The 19,777-nt window shown below is 42.4% G+C and overlaps 1 pseudogene; it reads left to right on the forward strand.

The window, feature by feature from the left end:
- The first annotated feature begins 8,287 nt into the window (after positions 1–8,287).
- Positions 8,288–19,251, forward strand: LOC123449702 (annotated as a pseudogene).
- Positions 19,252–19,777: the final 526 nt, after the last annotated feature.

Below are 19,777 nucleotides of genomic sequence, written 5' to 3' on the forward strand. Positions count from 1 at the left end.
CTGATAACTAGTGGTAGACTTAGTAGTCCCAGAGTAACTAGTGTAGGATTTCTTCTCAGCAGCTCCCTTTTCCAGGTCTACTGCTAACCAATAAGCCTCTGTCAACCCAGTAGGTCTCAGAGCTCTAACTTGGAACTTGATTTGAGAACGTAGACCATTTACATAGCACCTCACAAACCAGCTTTCATCCATGATAGGGTTATCAGATTGGACCTCTGCCATTAACTCTTCAAATTGGTCAGTGTATTCTGACACAGTAAGGGTGTTCTGCTTGAGGGTGTGAAACTTGTCAGTTAGCTCATATGAGCTGGCTGATGAGAATCTGCGCAAAATCTCCTCACAGAATTGTGCCCAGGTTAACTGCTTTTTTAGAATTCTAGAACGTCTCAACCAAACATCAGCTCTTCCTGTCACATAAAGTTGTGCCAGGTTAACCTTGAATTCACCTGGTGCTCCGGCCATCTGGAAGTATTTCTCACACTGTCTTATCCACCCTACTGGGTTATCTCCATCAAAAAGAGAAAAATCCATGCGTGGACCTTTAGTGATGCTCTTCAGGAATTGTGTGCGCATCTCTTGGTCATAGTGTTTCTGAAAATCATCCCAACTCTGACGAACTCCTGGTGGTTGAAACCCATGGAATCCACGTGCGCGGGCAGTCTTATATGCTGCAGTGGGAGTGGCATTTCCCGAGTGTATTTCCACTTGTTGATTGGCTCCGAACCCTGGTGGAATAGCAGGCCTGGGTACCTGAATGGGTGGTAAGTGGGTTGGGATCTGTGCTGCGGCCAGTCTTGATTTTTCCTGTTCCATCACAAGTCGTCGTCGTATCTCTTAAGACATGGCTTTTTCCACTGTTGATGTTTCTTTCCGTGGTAAATCAGGTGATGATTTGCCCTGTTGTGCTGAACTTGAGGCTTCCGTGGATCGAAGGGATTTGAGAACCTCTGCCATGGTCGACAGCTGCGAGCTGAGGGTGGAAACAGCTTTCTGTACTCCATCGAGAACAGAGACCATCGTGTCTTGCTTGAGGTTTATGCTGTGTACGTCCTTCCGCAGGTCATCAACCTTGCCTCTCAGATCTGCAGTTTCTTCCCGATGCTGCAGGAATTCGCCCTTCATGGCGACTAGATCCGCCACTTCCGACTCCTCCAGGGTGGATTTGGAACACCCCATCGTGATGCAGTGGCTCAGAGAGGAATTTTACGGTCGGAACAACTCTGGTAACCCGATCTGGCACTGAATCCTGCCGCCGCCTGAGAAAATCGCCGCCGAAACAGCACCACCCGTTGCTTGACCTGGGATTTTACTCGAAGAGCAAGGTGCTCTCCAACCAGTCGCGCTCAACAAGCTGCCGTCGAATTAGTCTACCGCCGCCGTGCCCGCCGACTCCGCCACCATCGCCACCAAGTCTGCCGAGAAAAAGGGAGGGAAGGGTGGGAAAATACTACGGTAGCTACGATCTATCTCTTCTCCGAGGAAAGACTGCGCTCATGATACCAATTGTCATGCCCTAGCTAGGAATTTCAGCAAGAACGCGATGAATTTGCTCACAGATCGAAGGAGGAAAGGGGAAAGTAGCCCCGCTAGGGTTTATATTGCTATAAAGTGTACTGTAGAATGAATAAGCATCTTAGCAAATCTCAATACCCATTACAGATGCGAGCATCTGGCTTTATAGCCCACTGGCGACAGACAACGGTAACAGACTGAATTAATACAGTAACGACAAATGAAACGGTACAGTGACGGCGAGCTGCGCGAGCCGTTGGATGCAAGGGATCTCGGCCGTCCGTTAACTGAAGAAGGCGCCAACGCTGGTCTTGAAAGTTCAGTACTGACATGATTGCTAAATTCCTCACCTTTCTTTGCCTGCTTACGTGCAATCAAAATTTTATGTTGGTTTTGATGGTATCTATCGACACAGAGGGTACTTAGGGCCTCAAATGTTAAATTGTGATCCAAATTCTACCGTATTGAACTAGACGTAGTACAAACGGTGTGGGTCTTTGCGTTGGTACCGACGCGTACGAGTACAACCCGTTTACTTGTCCTCCAAGGACTCTCATGTATTGCCCCTCATATATACTCCATCTAGTCGCACCTAAAGACGGCCTGTCGTCTCGTACTTGTAATACTCCTCCTCATAGTGATTGCGTCTTCGTGCGTTCGTGGTTTTCTCCCGCAAGGATTTCCACGTAAAAATCCATGTCTCTCGTATCTCGTTTATCTCGTTTTATCTAACAAGTGGTATCAGAGTCAAGGTTCTACATATATGAGTTTTGAGACGAGAAATTAGGGTTGTGTCTGCGTATGCCGCCGGACGCGACCTAGCGATCGATCCAAAGCCGGATCGATTTAGAAGCCGAGTTCGACTACTGCTGCTGCCGCCGTACGCTGCGTCATAAGCAGAGCCGCTGCAGCCGCAAGAAGCCAAGGCTGCCGCTGTTCCTTGACCTGATCCGTTATTCGCTCGCCAAGAGCGCCTCGCGCCTCGCGCCTCGAGGGCTCGGTTCAATCGCTGCCTCGTCTCATCCATCAAGCGCTACAGTGCCGCTGTTAGAGCATGGTTAATAGTACAGCCAGCTGCTGGCTATATGATGTTGACACGTCATCTATAGCCAAGCCTATAGCCTGCAAGTACAATAGGTAGATGTAAATAAATACTACTTTATTGATACAAGGCCCACCATCCTTTCTCACAAAGTGCCTAGGAGCACGTGTTACAGCCGGCTGTTAGTTTGTAGCCCGCTTCTCTTCTCTCTCCTCTTCTCTCTCTTCCAACTCATCACAAATATATTATTTTAAGTCTTACAGCCCGCCTACGTCATCCTATTGTACTTGCTCTTAACACAAGTTGCTGCTGCTGTCCACGTGAAGATCGAATCGCTACAGGGCCAAGGCTGCAGCTAGTATAAAATACTACTCACGTGGAGGAGCAGGCTGGTTACTAGTTTGACTTTGTCATCCCCAATTGCTACCTCCACTGCCCAATACTACCAGGTGCTATTTTTTCCAATAATTCTTTGATCCGCATATTAATTCTGTCAAGAATTTTTCTACCGGCTTGTACTACTTTGTACACAGATTTATCTACTCATGGCATCCATGAAGTACGATCTTCCGCTGCTGGATCGTGACACAAGGTTTACCCTATGACAAGTCAAGATGCGGGTGTTGTTGGTGCAGGCCGACTATGATGATGCATTGGATAGTTTTGGGAAGAATAGAATTGAGGATTGGACTGCTGAGGAGAAAAGAAGGGATCGTAAGGCTTTGTCACAAATTCAACTCCATTTGCATAATAATATTTTGCAGGAAGTTTTGAGCGAGAAAATTGCCGCCGCTCTATGGTTAAAGCTGGAAGGGATTTGCATGACAAAAGATCTCACCAGCAAGATGCATCTGAAGCAAAAATTATTCATGCACAGGTTACCCGAGGGAGGTAATGTTTTGAATCATATTTCAGAATTTAAAGAGATCATATCCGATCTAGCTGCAATGGAGGTTACGTATGATGAAGATACTGCTTTAATGTTACTTTGTTCACTGCCAAGTTCTTATACCAATTTTCGAGACACCATATTATATAGTCGTGATACTCTCACGCTTAATGAAGTTTATGAAGCTTTGAACCATAAGGAGAAGATGAAATTAATGGTGCCTCGTGATGGTTCGAGTTCATCCCAAGCCGAGGGATTATCCGTTCCTGGCAGGACAAAGGAGAAGAACTCACATAATGGAAACCGTGGCAAAAGTAAGAACGGCCAGAGGGGCCGGTCGCAATTCAGAGACAAGAAGCAGTCTTGCAGGTATTGCAAGAGAGACGGGCATGACATCTCAGAATGTTTCAAGTTGTAGAACAAGGAAAAGAGGAACGACACATATAAATCGAAAGGTAACAAACAAGGTGAAATTTCTGCTAATGTTGCTCCTAATGAAAGTTCCGATGATGCTCTTGTTGTTATTGCTGGATGTGCTGAGACCAATGATGAGTGGGTACTTGACACTGCGTGTACTTTTCATATGTGCCCGCATAGAGATTGGTTTACTACTTTTGATTCTACTACTGCCGCTGGTTCCGTTTTCGGTTTTGATAATTCACCATGCAAGATTGAAGGCATAGGTTCCATTCGAATCAAGATGTTTGATGGCACGATCAGAACTTTGACAGATGTTCGGTATATTCCGAAGATGAAGAGAAATCTTATCTCTGTGAGTGCCCTTGATGCAAAGGGGTACAAGTATTCAGGTGAATATAGCGTTTTGAAGGTCACCAAAGGTTCTCTCATTGTGATGAAAGGTGACTTAAGTTCGACCAATGGTCTTTATTACCTTCGAGGTTCTACCGTTTCAGGTAACGCTACTCCAGCTATTTCAAAGAAATCTGATTGTGATGCTTCTAACCTTTGTCATATGCGTCTTGGACATATGAGTGAACTTGGTTTGGCAGAGTTAAATAAGAGAGGTCTTCTTAAAGGATATCAAACTGGTAAATTAAAATTTTGTGAGCATTGTATCTTCGGCAAGCACAAGAGGGTGAAGTTCAACACTTCGACTCATACAACTGAAGCTTTTAAGGAGTGGAAGATTATGATTGAGAGACAAACTTAAAAGAAGGTAAAAATACTTTGCACTGATAATGGTATGGAATTCTGTTCTAAGCAATTTGGGAATTATTGCAAGTATGAAGGCATTGTCAAACACCACACCGTTCCTTATACTCCTCAACAAAACGGTGTTGCTGAGCGTATGAACAGGACCATTATTTCCAGAGCCCGTTGCATGTTGTCCAATGCAGGTTTGCATAGGCGTTTTTGGGCTGAGGCCGCTTCCACTGCTTGTTATCTCATCAACCGTTCACCATCTATTCCTCTTAATAAGAAAACTCCAATTGAGCTATGGTCTGGTTCACCTGCTGATTATTCACAGTTGAGAGTTTCTGGTTGCACTGCTTATGCTCATGTTGATAATGGAAAGTTGGAGCCTAGGGATGTTAAGTGCATCTTTCTTGGTTATAAATCTGGTGTTAAAGGTTTTAAATTGTGGAATCCTGAAACACAAAGATTGTTATTAGCAGGAACATTATCTTTAATGAATCTGCTATGTTACATGATGTTCCATCTACTAATGTTCCTCTTGAGAGTGAACAACAGTCTACTGTTCAGCAACCTACTGTTCAGGTGGAGCATGTTATTGATTCAGGTGATACTTCTGATAAGGAAAATGTTGATGCACATGATGAACCCGTCTTTGATGATGAACATGTCACTCCAAATCAGCCTATTGTTCCACCCAGTTGGAATCTTGCTCGTGACAGAGTTAGGCGGGGTATTAATGCACCTGAAAGGTTAATTGAGGAGTGCAATATTGTTTCTTTTGCTTTATCTGCTGCAGAAGAAATTGAAGGTAATGTTGAGCCTTCTTCATATTCCGAGGCTATTATTTCTGGTGATAGTAATAAGTGGATGCCTGTTATGCATGATGAGATGGAATCACTTGAAAAGAATGGCACTTGGGATTTAGTAAGATTACCTAGAGAGAAGAAACCTATTCGTTGCAAGTGGGTTTTCAAAATAAAGGAAGGTGTTTCTCCTAATGATGAGGCAAGATATAAAGCAAGGTTGGTTGCTAAAGGTTATAGCCAAATTCCAGGTATTGACTATAACGAAGTCTTTTCTCCTGTTGTGAAGCATAGCTCTATTCGCACTTTACTTAGTATTGTTGCCATGAATGATTTTGAGCTTGAACAATTGGATGTTAAAACTGCATTCTTACATGGAGAATTGGAAGAGGATATTTATATGGAACAACCTGAAGGTTTTGTTATTCCTGGAAAAGAAAAGCTTGTCTGTAAGTTAAAGAAATCTCTTTATGGATTAAAACAATCCCCTCGATAGTGGTACAAGAGATTTGACACCTTTATGCTCTCTCAAGGTTTCAAACGGTCTAATTATGATAGTTGTATTTATTTGAAAACTGTCAATGGTTCAACTATTTATTTGCTCCTTTATGTTGATGATATGTTAATTGCTGCAAAGAGCATGTCAGAGATTGATGAACTAAAGAAGCAATTGAGTAATGAATTTGAGATGAAGGATTTGGGTGCAGCAAAGAAAATACTTGGCATGGAAATATCGAGAGATAGACCGCCTGGAAAATTATATCTCAGTCAGAAGGGATATATTGATAAAGTTCTTCGCCATTTTAATATGCATAATGCCAAGCTAGTAAGTACTCCGTTAGCTGCACACTTCAAATTATCATCAGCCTTATGTCCTGAGTCAGATGCAGATATTGAGTACATGTCTAGAGTTCCCTATTCGAGTGCAGTTGGTTCACTTATGTATGCCATGGTTTGTTCTCGTCCGGATTTATCTTATGCACTGAGTGTTGTTAGTAGATACATGACTAATCCTGGAAAAGAGCATTGGAATGCAGTTCAGTGGATTTTCAGATACTTGCGAGGTACTTCTAATGCTTATTTACAGTTTGGGAAAACTGGAGATGGACTTGTTGGTTTTGTTGATTCTGATTTTGCTGGTGATTTGGATAAGAGAAGATCGCTCACAGGTTATGTTTTCACCATTGGTGGTTGTGTTGTGAGTTGGAGAGCAACTTTGCAGTCTATTGTGGCTTGTTCCACTACTGATGTCGAGTATATGGCTATTTCTGAGGCATGCAAAGAAGCTATCTGGTTGAGAGGTTTGTACACTGAGCTTTGTGGAGATTCATCTTGCCCTACCATATTTTCTGACAGTCAAAGTGCTATATATCTTACAAAGAATCCAATGTATCATGAGAGAACAAAACACATTGATGTCAGGTTTGACTATGTTCGAGATGTTGTTGCTAAAGGTGATTTGAAGGTATGCAAGATAAGTACTCATGATAATCCAGCTGATATGATGACAAAGCCAGTTCCTAACAATAAGTTTGAGCTTTGCTCAGGCTTAGTTGATATTTCTCACTAGTCCTATGGACTTTGACGCACAAGGTGTTTAAGCTGATTTGGATGGAGTTATTCACTTTCTTCGACTACTGGAGGGAATTTGGCTCAAGGTGGAGATTGTTAAATTGTGATCCAAATTCTACCGTATTGAACTAGACGTAGTACAAATGGTGTGGGCCTTTGCGTTGGTACCGACGCGTACGAGTACAACTCGTTTACTTGTCCTCCAAGGACTTTCATGTATTGCCCCTCATATATACTCCATGTAGTCGCACCTAAAGACGGCATGTCGTCTCGTGCTTGTAATACTCCTCCTCATAGTGATTGCGCCTTCGTGCGTCCGTGATTTTCTCCCGCAAGGGTTTTCACGAAAAATCCGTGTCTCTCGTGTCTCGTTGATCTCATTTTATCTAACATGAAATTCTCTTGGTCCTAATTTTGACGAGATCTACGCGCAGAGTACGGCAGAACTCTAAAATTGCCCCCGCCCACCATAGCTACCATTGAACTGCTTTGTTTGGGTTCTGGATAAATATAATCTTAATTCGTACCTGCTCAATGTAGAGTAATACTCTTTCAGCTTGAAAAACGTTCTTAAATATGATGGGACGGAGGGTGTATAAACTAGACATAGCTAACCCGATTTCAAGGAAAGTACATTGCATTTGTCACTAACTATAGCTGCCTGCCTAATTATTTGTTAATGCCTGTCACAGTCTTGTCTTCATCGTCTCTGAAAGAAAGATCTCCATTAGATACAAGAAAAAAGTGACTCGGTTTGGCACTAGTTAATTAGCTACGGATTAGTCCAAGTCGCACTGATCTGGATCTCGATCACATCCAAAGCAATCCATTCTAAATTCTCTACATGGACATATGTATTGATAGAAATTCTTTCTGAGACCAAAAATACATATAAACTTAAGAGAAGGCCGAGCAGTGACAGCCTAACTAATATGCGCGTGGGCGGTCGTATGCATCTTGAGATCCACAGGGTGCTAAAATAGTTAAATCATTATTGGAAAAGAAAACAATACATTCGTCACCTTAGCATTACCATTGACCAGAGCTACCTTTTGACAGCTGAGCCTGCAACGAACCTACGTAAGACCTGAATGAATCACGCCAATCAGGGCAAGAACTAATAGTTAAAAAGATAGGCAAGACCAGCAACCTGACAACCCACATTATTTAATTTATTAACTCCGTCCAGCGCTGCTGTCCGCTAGTGTTATTATGTTAAGTGTAGATAATGACGAAATGTGATAACAAATTATGTTATACACTAGGAAGTTTCCCTTCTGTTAAACAACTAGTTAGCTAGTTTCCCTTTCATTCATATACGATGGAAGCTCCTTCTTCCTCTTTACCGGAATTGATTTGCTCTCCAGAGCTGAATGAGCAAGACATCCATCGAGCCATCTAGGTAGTTCAACTTTGTTTTGTCCCTTTAATCACACCTAGCTAATTAAGTTTCTTGCTTGTTTCTTTGTCTCGAGCTTCTACTGAAATTTCACCTTACAATTAGTATCACAGCAGAAGACAGCAACTACAATGGCGATGGTGCTGGATGCATTTGGATCCTACCTGGGGGACTTGCTCAGGCAGGTAGCAGAAGAAGAGCTGGGAATGTTACTGGGCGTCTCCAGCGGGATAGACAAGATGGGTGAGAAGCTTCGGGACCTCAAAAACTTCCTCGCCGACGCTGATAGGAGGAACATCACCGACGAGACCGTCCAAGAGTGGGTGGGGCAGCTCAAGCGTGCCATGTACGAAGCTACTGACATCCTCGACCTCTGCCAGCTCAAGGCCATGGAGCGTGGATCATCCTCCGTAGATGCAGGGTGTTTCAATCCCCTGCTCTTTTGTATGCGAAACCCCTTCCATGCTCATGAAATCGGCACACGCATCAAGGCACTCAACCAGAGGCTTGACACCATCAAGGAGCGGAGCGCTGCTTTCAACTTCATCAATCTCTGGTCCTACGAGGATCATAGCAGAAAGGTGCATGCCCCTCATCATGGTAATCCTAGCCGTGAGACGTCAGGGGAGCTCGATAGGTCAGGTCTGGTTGGGGAGAAAATCGAAGAAGACACAAGAGCACTGGTGGCCCAAATCTTCCAAACAACCAAGGAGGTCAACAACAACATCATGGTTTTTGCCATTGTAGGCGTTGGCGGGATTGGCAAGACCACCCTTGCACAAAAGGTCTTCAACGATGAGGCCATCCAAAGCGAGTTCAGCAAAAAGATATGGTTGAGCGTCAATCAAAACTTCAGTGAGACTGAGCTGCTGAGAAGAGCCATCATCGAAGCCGGAGGAGACCACCGCCCGACTGGAGATGCAAAGGCCACGCTTCAGCGAACCCTCAAAGACGCCTTGATTGACCACAAGACCTTACTTGTAATGGATGATGTGTGGAACCATGGAACATGGGAGGGTGTGCTCAAAATACCCTTAGTTAATGCTGCTGCTTCAGGCAGCCGAGTCCTCATCACCACTAGAGATGAAGGTGTTGCCCGAGGGATGACAGCCACACGGCCCTACCACCAGATCGACATATTAGCGCCTGACGACGCTTGGTCATTGCTTAAGAAGCAGGTTCGTATGCAATTAAACAGTATTTGTCTTAATCAAGTGAATAATCAATCTCCATCTACTTATTATTAACAGTACAATGTACTCCCTCCGTCAACAAATATTTTAGTGATCTAAACGCTCTTATATTTCTTTACAGAGGGAGTAGTTAATTAAGAAAACACATAGGATGCTTCCAGGTTAATGTGTGCCACTAATTACGTATTATTAAATGGCTTGTAAGTACTTTACCCCTTGGAAGGTGATGTTGTCAATAATTTCTTAGGGCTAATATTAGTTTTGCCCTTTTACAAACGCGGTGATCGCACTAGCGGTCATTGAACTTGGCATGAATGTGCACTTTACTTTGAAACAGTGGTGCACTGGCCGTTTGCTTGGCAAAATATTGCACCAGAGGTCAGCATGAGACCAATTCGGCTCAGATGGTTAGTTGGCTTGTAGACACGAGCATTTTTCGCCTAGAAATCGCAGATGACTAGCGTGACGCCTCCGGGTTTTTTTTTCTCTTCTGCAAAGAACCCCTAGAGTTGTATTATTCACCCATAGGAGTGCAACGATGGAGGACAAGACAGAGGAACGTTCCCCGCATACGGCTCTATTTGTGCTGGGGACCCAACCTGCCCCCAGCGCAGTTGCCTTATGTGACAGGTTGCTCACGCTCCTCACCATCACCACCTCCCTGACCAGCTCCATTGTCCCCAGCCTCTAGGGTGGTGGCATCCTTCCTGATCGCTTCCACCTTCGTCGATGACAGGCATGAGTCCCCAGCCTCTAGGGTGATGGCATCCTTCCTGATCGCTTCCACCTTCGTCGATGACAGGCATAAGTCCCCAGCCTCTAGGGTGGTGGCATCCTTCCTGATCGCTTCCACCTTCGTCGATGACAGGCATGAGTCCCCAGCCTCTAGGGTGGTGGCATCCTTCCTGATCGCTTCCACCTTCATCGATGACAGGCATGAGTCCCCAGCCTCTAGGGTGGTGGCATCCTTCCTGATCGCTTCCACCTTCGTCGATGACAGGCATGAGTCCCCAGCCTCTAGGGTGGTGGCATCCTTCCTGATCGCTTCCACCTTCGTCGATGACAGGCATGAGCTCGAAGGTGTGACACTAAAAGGGCAAGGACACACCGGTGAAAGATCATTAACTGAGTGTTTCTATTGAAATTAAAACAAACCCCCTCCCCCTGGGAGGCCTCACATGATAGCCAGGTGCTATTTTCATGCTAAAAATATCTGCGTCAGCAAGCCAACTATCGGTACCAACGTGCTCTCAGTTTGACCTCGGGTGCTACATTTTGCCACCGATGCATCACAGTTTTTAAGTTCTGGGACTAAAGTGCACATGTGTGCCAAGTTCAAGGCCACTGGTGCAATTACCTCTTTAACTATACTGTAGCACCAATTTGATTTTCAGTATTTTATTTATGCCTACCTACATGACACACTTTCATGACATTGAGATCGAGCTTGACTACTATAATTAGAAAACTGAAAATTAATGAATTTATCAGTTTTACAAATGAAGATATATGGGTTGTATATTCATGTAGTGAGTAAAATATTGAGTCTATTTTTCTCAACCAAGGATGAAGATCTAAATGCTCAGCTTCTGATCCACTACCATATGACATAATAGAAATGATAAGTTATTTTTTTTATTAAAAAACAACAGTTTTGGTGAACCCCTACCAATAGAAGCGAAATGATATGAAGCAAAAGCGGACTAAACTAACTCTTGCAGTATAATTTTGTTAAGAAAATTGTATGCAAATTTTATAATGCAATATTTTTTGTAGTATTATGCATTTTAGGTGACTGAGTGATAAGATAATTTCAGGCGACCGCAAAATAATGAACTATATAATATATATTTATCCTAAATTCAGAGTATATTTTTTTATTGGAGTGACAAGAGAATAATGCAAAAGCATATTTTTGGAAGAAAACAATCCATGTTAAAAAAAATGATTTCTTTCTGAGATAGGATTTTTAGCACCCGGGGGTCTGTACACCCGGTTATCTTAGGCCTTGTTTGGAACCACCCAGATTATATAATTCAGTTTTTATAATCTATTCTGTCTCCAAACAGGACAACTTATGATGTAGATTATAAAAACTAGATGGATAGATTATTAAAAACTCATAATCTATTGTATACCAGCTAAAATCAGATTATGGATTGCTAATGACCCATTACCCTTGTAAAGTTGGAGATAATTACATTCCTACCACCGCCACCCTCCTCTTTGTAAAAAAACCTAGAGGACAGACAGGTCATTATGCAATGTAAAACCTGGATTACAGTTTATATAATCTGTCCTTCAAACATGGTCACCTAGATTATTTTTATAAACCAAATTATATAATCTATCTTCATAATCCAGATTATCATAATCTATTATGGTTCCAAACAGGGCCTTAGCCACCCGTGCAGTACCTTGCATGTTAAGATATGTGCCATGTCGTCGACTGCCGGTTAGATTAGCAGACTACTGGAATAGTAAGCGAGGACGCATGAAAGTATTTGAAACGCAATTGGGTGCTGGGCCTAGCTTAGCACTGTTCATGTGTAGGTGGAATATCTCGCCTGCGCCATCGTCCAGTCATGTCATGACTGACTTGTCGGCCCATGGTTCAAACCTCCGAAATGACCTCCCATCGTTGTAGCACTAGGGATTCTCAAACAAGAAAATTCTTGTACACTAGGACGCGTTCGTCTTCAACCCCTCGAAGGTGTTGGGACTGCTGCTCTGTTAAAGAAGAAATACTTTAACAATACCAGAAATGTCAAATAAGCATCCCCATAGAAAGTATCCTTCAAAAGCAAAAGTTAATATTACTAATACAGAGGCGTTGTTTGTGAACAGTGGCCGTTACTGCTCTTTTATCGTCGCTAGCTAGGAGTACTACTAGAACTGGTGCACTATGCGAAAAGTGATGGCCTAGCTTTACCGCTAATAGAAGAGCCCGTCGCCGGCTCTATAGCAGTGCCATGTCACTTGAAGCATTCACAAATGTACACTCGTACAATAGATTGGTTATAGATTAATTACAGAGTTGAGTATAGCATTAACTAATTGCATGTAGAAAAGGTAGAAAAAGCTAACGATGATTGGATGGGAGAAGAAAACGTCAGCCTAAAGCTATCACTCGGGCTGCATGCAGGCTCTTACTTCTTGCTTACTGTATTGTAGCCGGGCTGTATGTGAAGCGCCCGTTGGCTTCTCTTTTCTCCCTTCTCTTCCTTCCAGCTAAGATTTCAACAAGAGCAAGTACAATAAGGTACAGTCAGCAGGCTGTAAGGGCTAAAATACTATGTTTTTGCTGAGTTGGATGAGAGAGAAGAGGAGAGAGAAGGGAAGCAGACTCTTCGTGAAGAGCCAGCTCTAGCACGTGCTTCTAGATGCTTTGTGAGAATGAAAGATGAACCATATATGATAAAAGTAGTACTCTTTTATAGCTAACTATTATACAAGCTAGCTATAAGATGGGCTATAAGACTGCTTATAGCCAGCAGTTGGTTGTACTATTAACCATGCTCTGACGTGAAATAGCTTACAGCCAGCTGACTAGGACCTATTGTACATGCTCTAACTAGCCTCTGTGGCTGCATGCAGTGCAACTGGCCACATGTCTCGTTGACAAATCTACCTGCCAACCCTATCTGCCCTATACTATAGTTCACCTAAGGCTGATTAGCTAATTTAAGTGGCCTGCATAAGTATGGTGCCACTGCAAATTGGTCTGTTGTTCCACAGGCCAGGGCGTGAATCTCAACAAGTTTGAACAACCAGATAAAAGGGGTCGGACCCCGGGTGTCATCACACCTTTCCGTTTCTTTATATAAAGTAATATGTATGGTACACATGGGAGTCATTGCATGAATTTTTGTTACATAGGAGCAAGACAAGTAAAATACATTTATAACATTTCCTTTTTGACAAGTATTTCCTAGCTGTACTTCGATTTTTTTTTTATAATCAGACCCACCCTGGCAAATAGATGGTTATATCAATTAGTCCTCTCGTCTATTAAGAGGTATATTTGAGTGAGCTTCATGTATACTCCCTTCGTTTCCAAATATTAGTCTTTTTAGAGGTTTTACTAATAGACTACATATGTATGTATATAGACATATTTTAGAGAATACATTCAATCATTTTGCTTCGTATGTAGACCCTTAATGAAATTGTTTAAAAGACTTATATTTAGAAACGGAGGGAGTAGTTAATTAACTCCATCGGTCCGCTGAACTACATGTTTCCAGGTACTCTCGAATGAGATACATGAAGACCACATCAATAAGCTGAAGGATGTCGGATTGAAAATTATACAAAAATGTGGTGGTTTACCACTTGCCATCAAAGTAATGGGAGGACTCTTGCGTAAAAGGGGGGAGCTACGTCATGATTGGGAGCATGTTTTAGATGATTCTAAATGGTCAATAACTAGAATGCCCCAAGAACTCAACTATGCATTATACTTGAGCTATGAAGATATGCCTTCTTATTTGAAGCAGTGCTTTCTATACTACTCTCTTCTCCCTAAAAGTAGAAAGTTTCATGTGGATCAAGTCATTGCCATGTGGATCAGCGAAGGATTTATTCATGGGAACTCGGATGATTTAGAAGAATATGGAAGAAATTACTACAATGAGTTGATATCTAGGAACCTTATAGAGCCAGATAAATCGTATGTTGGTCAATCTTATTGTAGCATGCATGATGTTGTTCGTTCATTTGCTCAGTATATGACTAAAGATGAAGCACTCATAGCTCACAATGGAGACACAATATTCTAACTAAACTTCATTCACAAAAATTTCTTCGGTTGTCTATAGAAACCGATCGACTGCAATCAGGTCACCTCGACTGGAAATCATTACAGAAGCAGAAATCGGTGAGGACATTAATCTCAACTATTCAGATCAAGATGAGGCCCGGTGATTCATTGGTTACCTTTTCTAGTCTAAGGACTCTACATATAGTATCTGCAAATGTGGTTTCATTGGTTGAATCGCTGCATCAATTGAAGCACCTGAGGTATTTGAAGTTAGTAACTGATATATTTGTACTTCCGGTGAACATTGGCAGGATAAAACTATTGCAATTCCTTGACCTTCGGGGATGTGAAAATTTGGCAAATCTTCCTGATAGCGTTGTAAAGCTTGGCCAGCTGAGGTTTCTTGGCCTTGCTGACGTATGTATGATACCTAGAGGGTTCCGTGATCTGACAAGTATGAGAAGACTACTTGGGTTTCGAGCCCACATGGATGGTGATTGGTGTAGTTTGGATGAGTTGGGGCCTCTTTCCCGACTCACAATAATTGAATTAATTCAGTTGGAGAATGTGTCCGTAGCTTTGTTTGCTGCTAATGCTAGGCTTGGTGAGAAAATTCATCTTACCAACCTATCCTTGTCCTGCACCAGCAAGCTGGGAGACGATGGGTTGGTCAAAGAGAAAGAAGGTGTCTCTGCTGAAGAGCAGAAAAGAATCCAGAAGGTGTTTGATGAACTCTGCCCTCCGCCCAGTGTAGAAAATCTTCGTATCCCCGGATATTTTGGCCAGCAACTACCAAGTTGGATGATGTCGAGGTCAAGGATGCCCCTCAACAACTTGAAGTTTCTATCATTTTATGACCTGGCTTGTTGTACCCAACTTCCCAATGGGTTGTGTCAGCTCCCCTGCCTGCAGTTGCTTCAGGTCGACCGCGCTCCATGCATCAGACATGTTGGAACTGGATTCTTGCAGGCAGAGTCAGCTCCATTTCCGAGGTTAACCGAGATGAGCTTAGAAGGAATGGTGGAATGGGAGGAGTGGGAGTGGGAGGAGCATGTAGAAGCCATGCCCCGTTTGGAGAAGCTTTGGCTCATTAATTGCAAACTGAGGCGTGCTCCTCCTGGCCTTGCCTCCAACACACGTGCTTTGAAGGAATTGTTTGTAGAAGACGTTCATCACCTCAACTGCCTTGAGGGCTTTTCTTCTGTTGTTGAGCTTACAGTGTGTGGAAGCCCTGATCTGGAGAGGATAACCAATCTGCCCAGTCTGCAGAAGCTCACAATCACCGATTGCCCAAAGTTGAAGGTGCTAGAGAGTATCCCTGTACTTGAGAGATTAGTCCTGGAGGATTACATCATGGAACAACTCCCAGAATACATGCGAGATATAAAGCTAAGGCATTTGCAGCTGCTCTGCAGGATATGGTTGCTATCTTCTATAGCCGCAGGGCAATCTGGTCTTGAGTGGGACAAGTTCAGCCATGTGGAGCATGTCAAGGCATATACTCCTGATGGTGACAACCAAAGGAAATGGTATGTGTTATACACGAGAGACAACTTCAAGTTGGATTCAAATATTACCAGCTTCACCATATTTTCAGGTACAGAAAATCAAACATATGAGCTTTGTCTTAGTTTGTTTGAGCACTCTGACTCTGCTAGTTTATAAGGTTGTTTGATTTTATCTCCTGCTCTTCATCCATATATACTGCACGGTGACTGAATATATTCCACACATTTTTTTGTTTCACATGACTAGTCGTTTCAGATGACATATAAACATGGATGTTCAGTTGTTCCAGACATACAAGCTAAGTTTTAGCCACAACACTAGTTGTACCTGCGGGTTGTTTTATGGTTACTTTCTGATTTGGTTGCACTTCCTCGTATATGTTGCAAGTATTTATCTTTTTTCACTTGTTTTGCTAGTTTTACCTTCAGTTCAACAAATGTTGAGTGATATGTTAGTTCTTGTCTTGCGAATTAGCGATTATGTAACCAGTTCTGTATTTTTCTTGCCATGCAGATAGATTGTCATCTTTTATGGTGGAGGCAGAAGGATTTGAGTCTGTGTACAAAATGAGAAGAAGTACCTTCAGTCACGTCTGCAGCTTGGTGAGGATCCCAGTTTTTGAATATATGATGCCTTGGGATCACACCTTTGTTGATGGGAGAATGCTATCTTTGCAAGATGGAGTAGCCATTGCTTTGAGGATGCTGAGCTCTGGTGAGTCACCGGTTACTGTAGGATCCTCTCTTGGTGTGAATGAGTCAACTATATTGATGATAACTCGGATATTTGTTGAGGCCTTGTGGGAGCGAGCATACCACCAATTCAGCTATCCTGGCCCTGCTAAAATGGAGAAGATCAAGCGCAAGTTTGGCAAGATCCATGGCCTGCAAAACTGCTGCGGTGTTGTACGTACAACCCACATCACATTTGGATCACAAAACTGTGACCATGAGGAGAATGACGGCTTGGTAATGCAAGCCGTCGTTGATCCAGATATGAGGTTTACAAACATTTGGTTGGGACTGCCTGGTAGAATGAACCAGTCGAGCCTTCTGCATGAATCTGGACTCTTCATGTCCTGTGACAAGGGTGCTTGGCTGAATGGTAGCAAGTTGAATTTATCAGATGGATGGCAAGTTGGAGAATACATAATTGGTGATGCAGGATACCCTCTTCTCCCCTGGCTCCTCACACCTTACCACCTGCAAGACAAGGACTCCTCTGCAGATTTTCCTCCTTATCAAGACGAGTTCAACAGGAGACACTCTGCAGCTACAGACGTCATGTTGGCCGCGCTCGCGAGGTTGAAAGACACTTGGAAGGCCCTAGACAGAGAGATGTGGCGCTCGGCCAGTTCGTGTCGGCTTCCTCAAATTATCTATGCATGCTGCATTTTGCATAACATTGTGATAGACTTGGAGGAAGAGGCCGCAGATATGCATAGCGATCAGGAGAATTACACTGAGCAAGTGCGACAGGTGGCAGAGGAGGATGCTGCCAGGGTGAGGGATATACTGTCCCAGCACTTGATCGAATCTGGAGGTAAATTAACACAACTGCACGCTGACTGCTCCCTCTTAATGTGTTTGCTCGAATGCTTTGTCTATTTACTTGTTTTGTAATTCCCTCCTATTGGCTCCATGTTAATTTCATCTGCCTGATTAGTCCATACAATGGCTGCAGAGGGGAAGCAGGAAATAGTAGCAGTTGCATCCTGTTCAGGAGATAAAAACAAGGAACAAAGAGCATGCTGACGACAGACATCAGATCGTGAAAAGGAGAAAGTGCATGATATAGCTTGCTAGAAAGATCAGATCAGACCGTTGTCTCCATTTAATCAATTAGGTACTGTTCCATTTTCTCTGCTTCGCAGTTCTTGTTCTTTTTTAGTTAAATTCTTTTAATATGGCGCTAATTAATTAATGGCCCTGTGAACCAGTAAATCCCTTGGTGATATGTCAAACTACTTGGAAAGAATCTAAGCCGATTCAGTAGGCCTATGAACAATAAAGTGCTAACCAAAACCCATTGCCTATGAACTGACTGGATCTTATGTAGTAATTATTTCCCTTTCTGTATTGGCTATTTGCTTTGGTGGTTCTTTCATTTGATAGGATGCATGGGTTTGGACAGTTAAGTTAGCAGCTCTACACTATTATATACTCCCTCCGTTCCTAAATACTTCCTCTGTTCCTAAATATAAGTCCTTTTAAAGGTTTTATTAAAAGACTACATACAAATATATATAGACATGTTTTAGAGTATAGATTCACTTATTTTGTTCTGTATGTAGTCTTCTAGTGAAATCTCTAAATAGACTTATATTTAGGAACGAAGGAAGTATAAGTCATTTTAGATGTTTCAATAAAACACTACATACGGATGTATATAGGCTTACTTTAGAGGATAGATTAATTCATTTTGCTCATGTGTAGTCTCCTAGTGAAATCTTTAAACAACAACAACAACAACAAAGCCTTTAGTCCCAAACAAGTTGGGGTAGGCTAGAGGTGAAACCCATAAGAACTCGCGACCAACTCATGGTTCTGGCACATGGATAGCAAGCTTCCACGCACCCCTGTCCATGGCTAGTTCTTTGGTGATGCTCCAATCCTTCAGATCTCTCTTTACGGACTCTTCCCATGTCAAGTTCGGTCTACCCCGGCCTCTTTTGACATTCTCCGCATGTCTTATATTTAGAAACGGAGGGGGTAGTACTACCTGGCAATGGAAAACCTTGATATGCTTAAACTCAGCTCAGCTGCATTGCATAATCGTACAGTATCTCATTCACTTTAAATCTTGATGTGAGCAGCTGGAACCTGGAAGTGGAACTAGCTCGTATCTTCATCCTACCGCCTGCTTACATCAAGTTGCACGAATTCAGTGCAGGCCCTGGCAATGGAGAGATGACAAAAGTGATGCTGCAACATAAATTCAAAGTTGGATTGGCAGTAAGCTTGCATGCGTGGAGATAACAGTTAGTGGTGTAGCTGCATGGAGAGTAAAGACTGTTTGTGATTTCTATCATTTCAGCTGCTTGCTGCAACCTGAAGAATCTGCAAACGTAATGGCAGTGATGTTTACACATGACAGCTGTTTGGGCAATGATTCATTCAGTCGTAGGACATGTCATGGTAATGAATGTTTCGGCTGTCCCTACTGTACTTGGGGAAGAGCAGAGTATGTGCAGAGTGTTCTGTGACAGTCCAAGGTCAACTGATTTGCTGACTGAGAATAGAGCTGCCGCGACAAAGGAAATTGTTGCCGCATCAGCAGTTTCATTTTGGATTTCTAATGACCGCCACAGTATTTGACACGTCCTCCCTCCCACAGCGAGGCTGGCATATTAAGCGTTTTTTCCCTTCATCTTTCTTATTTTTCTTCCTTTTGTTGTCTTTTCTTCATACGCTTCTGATTTTATACTACTCTCTTTTATTTCTTTCTCTTACTTTATGTTTCCCTTAGTTCCTTTCTATTTTTCGTTTCTCTATATGAGTTTTAAATTTTCTTTCTTGTTTATTGTTTCTTCCCTTTTGCTTTTCCTCAACTATCTTTATCTCCTTTTCATCATTTTATTTACTTTAAGAACTTCTTTTTTTCATATCTTCCTTTTGTAGATTCCATGTGTTATAATTCATAATCTTTTGATGCTATTTTACCAATGTATCTCCTAATAGTTAGCTTTGCTGTTTATGCAAAAACATTTCTCGTAATCCTTTTGTTAAAAATAAAATAAACGATATGATAATGTTTAACATCTTTGTTTGTGAAATATTTTTTAAAGGGTTACATGATTTTATTTTCTTAAATGGATAGAAAGTCTTTCATGAGTTGTGGAATGCATTTAAAATTTATTTGTCAAAACAAGCTGCAAAAGTTAGCTGAACTTTCTATTTACATTCATGAACATTTTTATGTCACGATGGAATATGTTC

The sequence above is a fragment of the Hordeum vulgare genome, chromosome 4H, assembly GCF_904849725.1.
Source record: "Hordeum vulgare subsp. vulgare chromosome 4H, MorexV3_pseudomolecules_assembly, whole genome shotgun sequence".
Lineage (NCBI taxonomy): Eukaryota > Viridiplantae > Streptophyta > Magnoliopsida > Poales > Poaceae > Hordeum > Hordeum vulgare.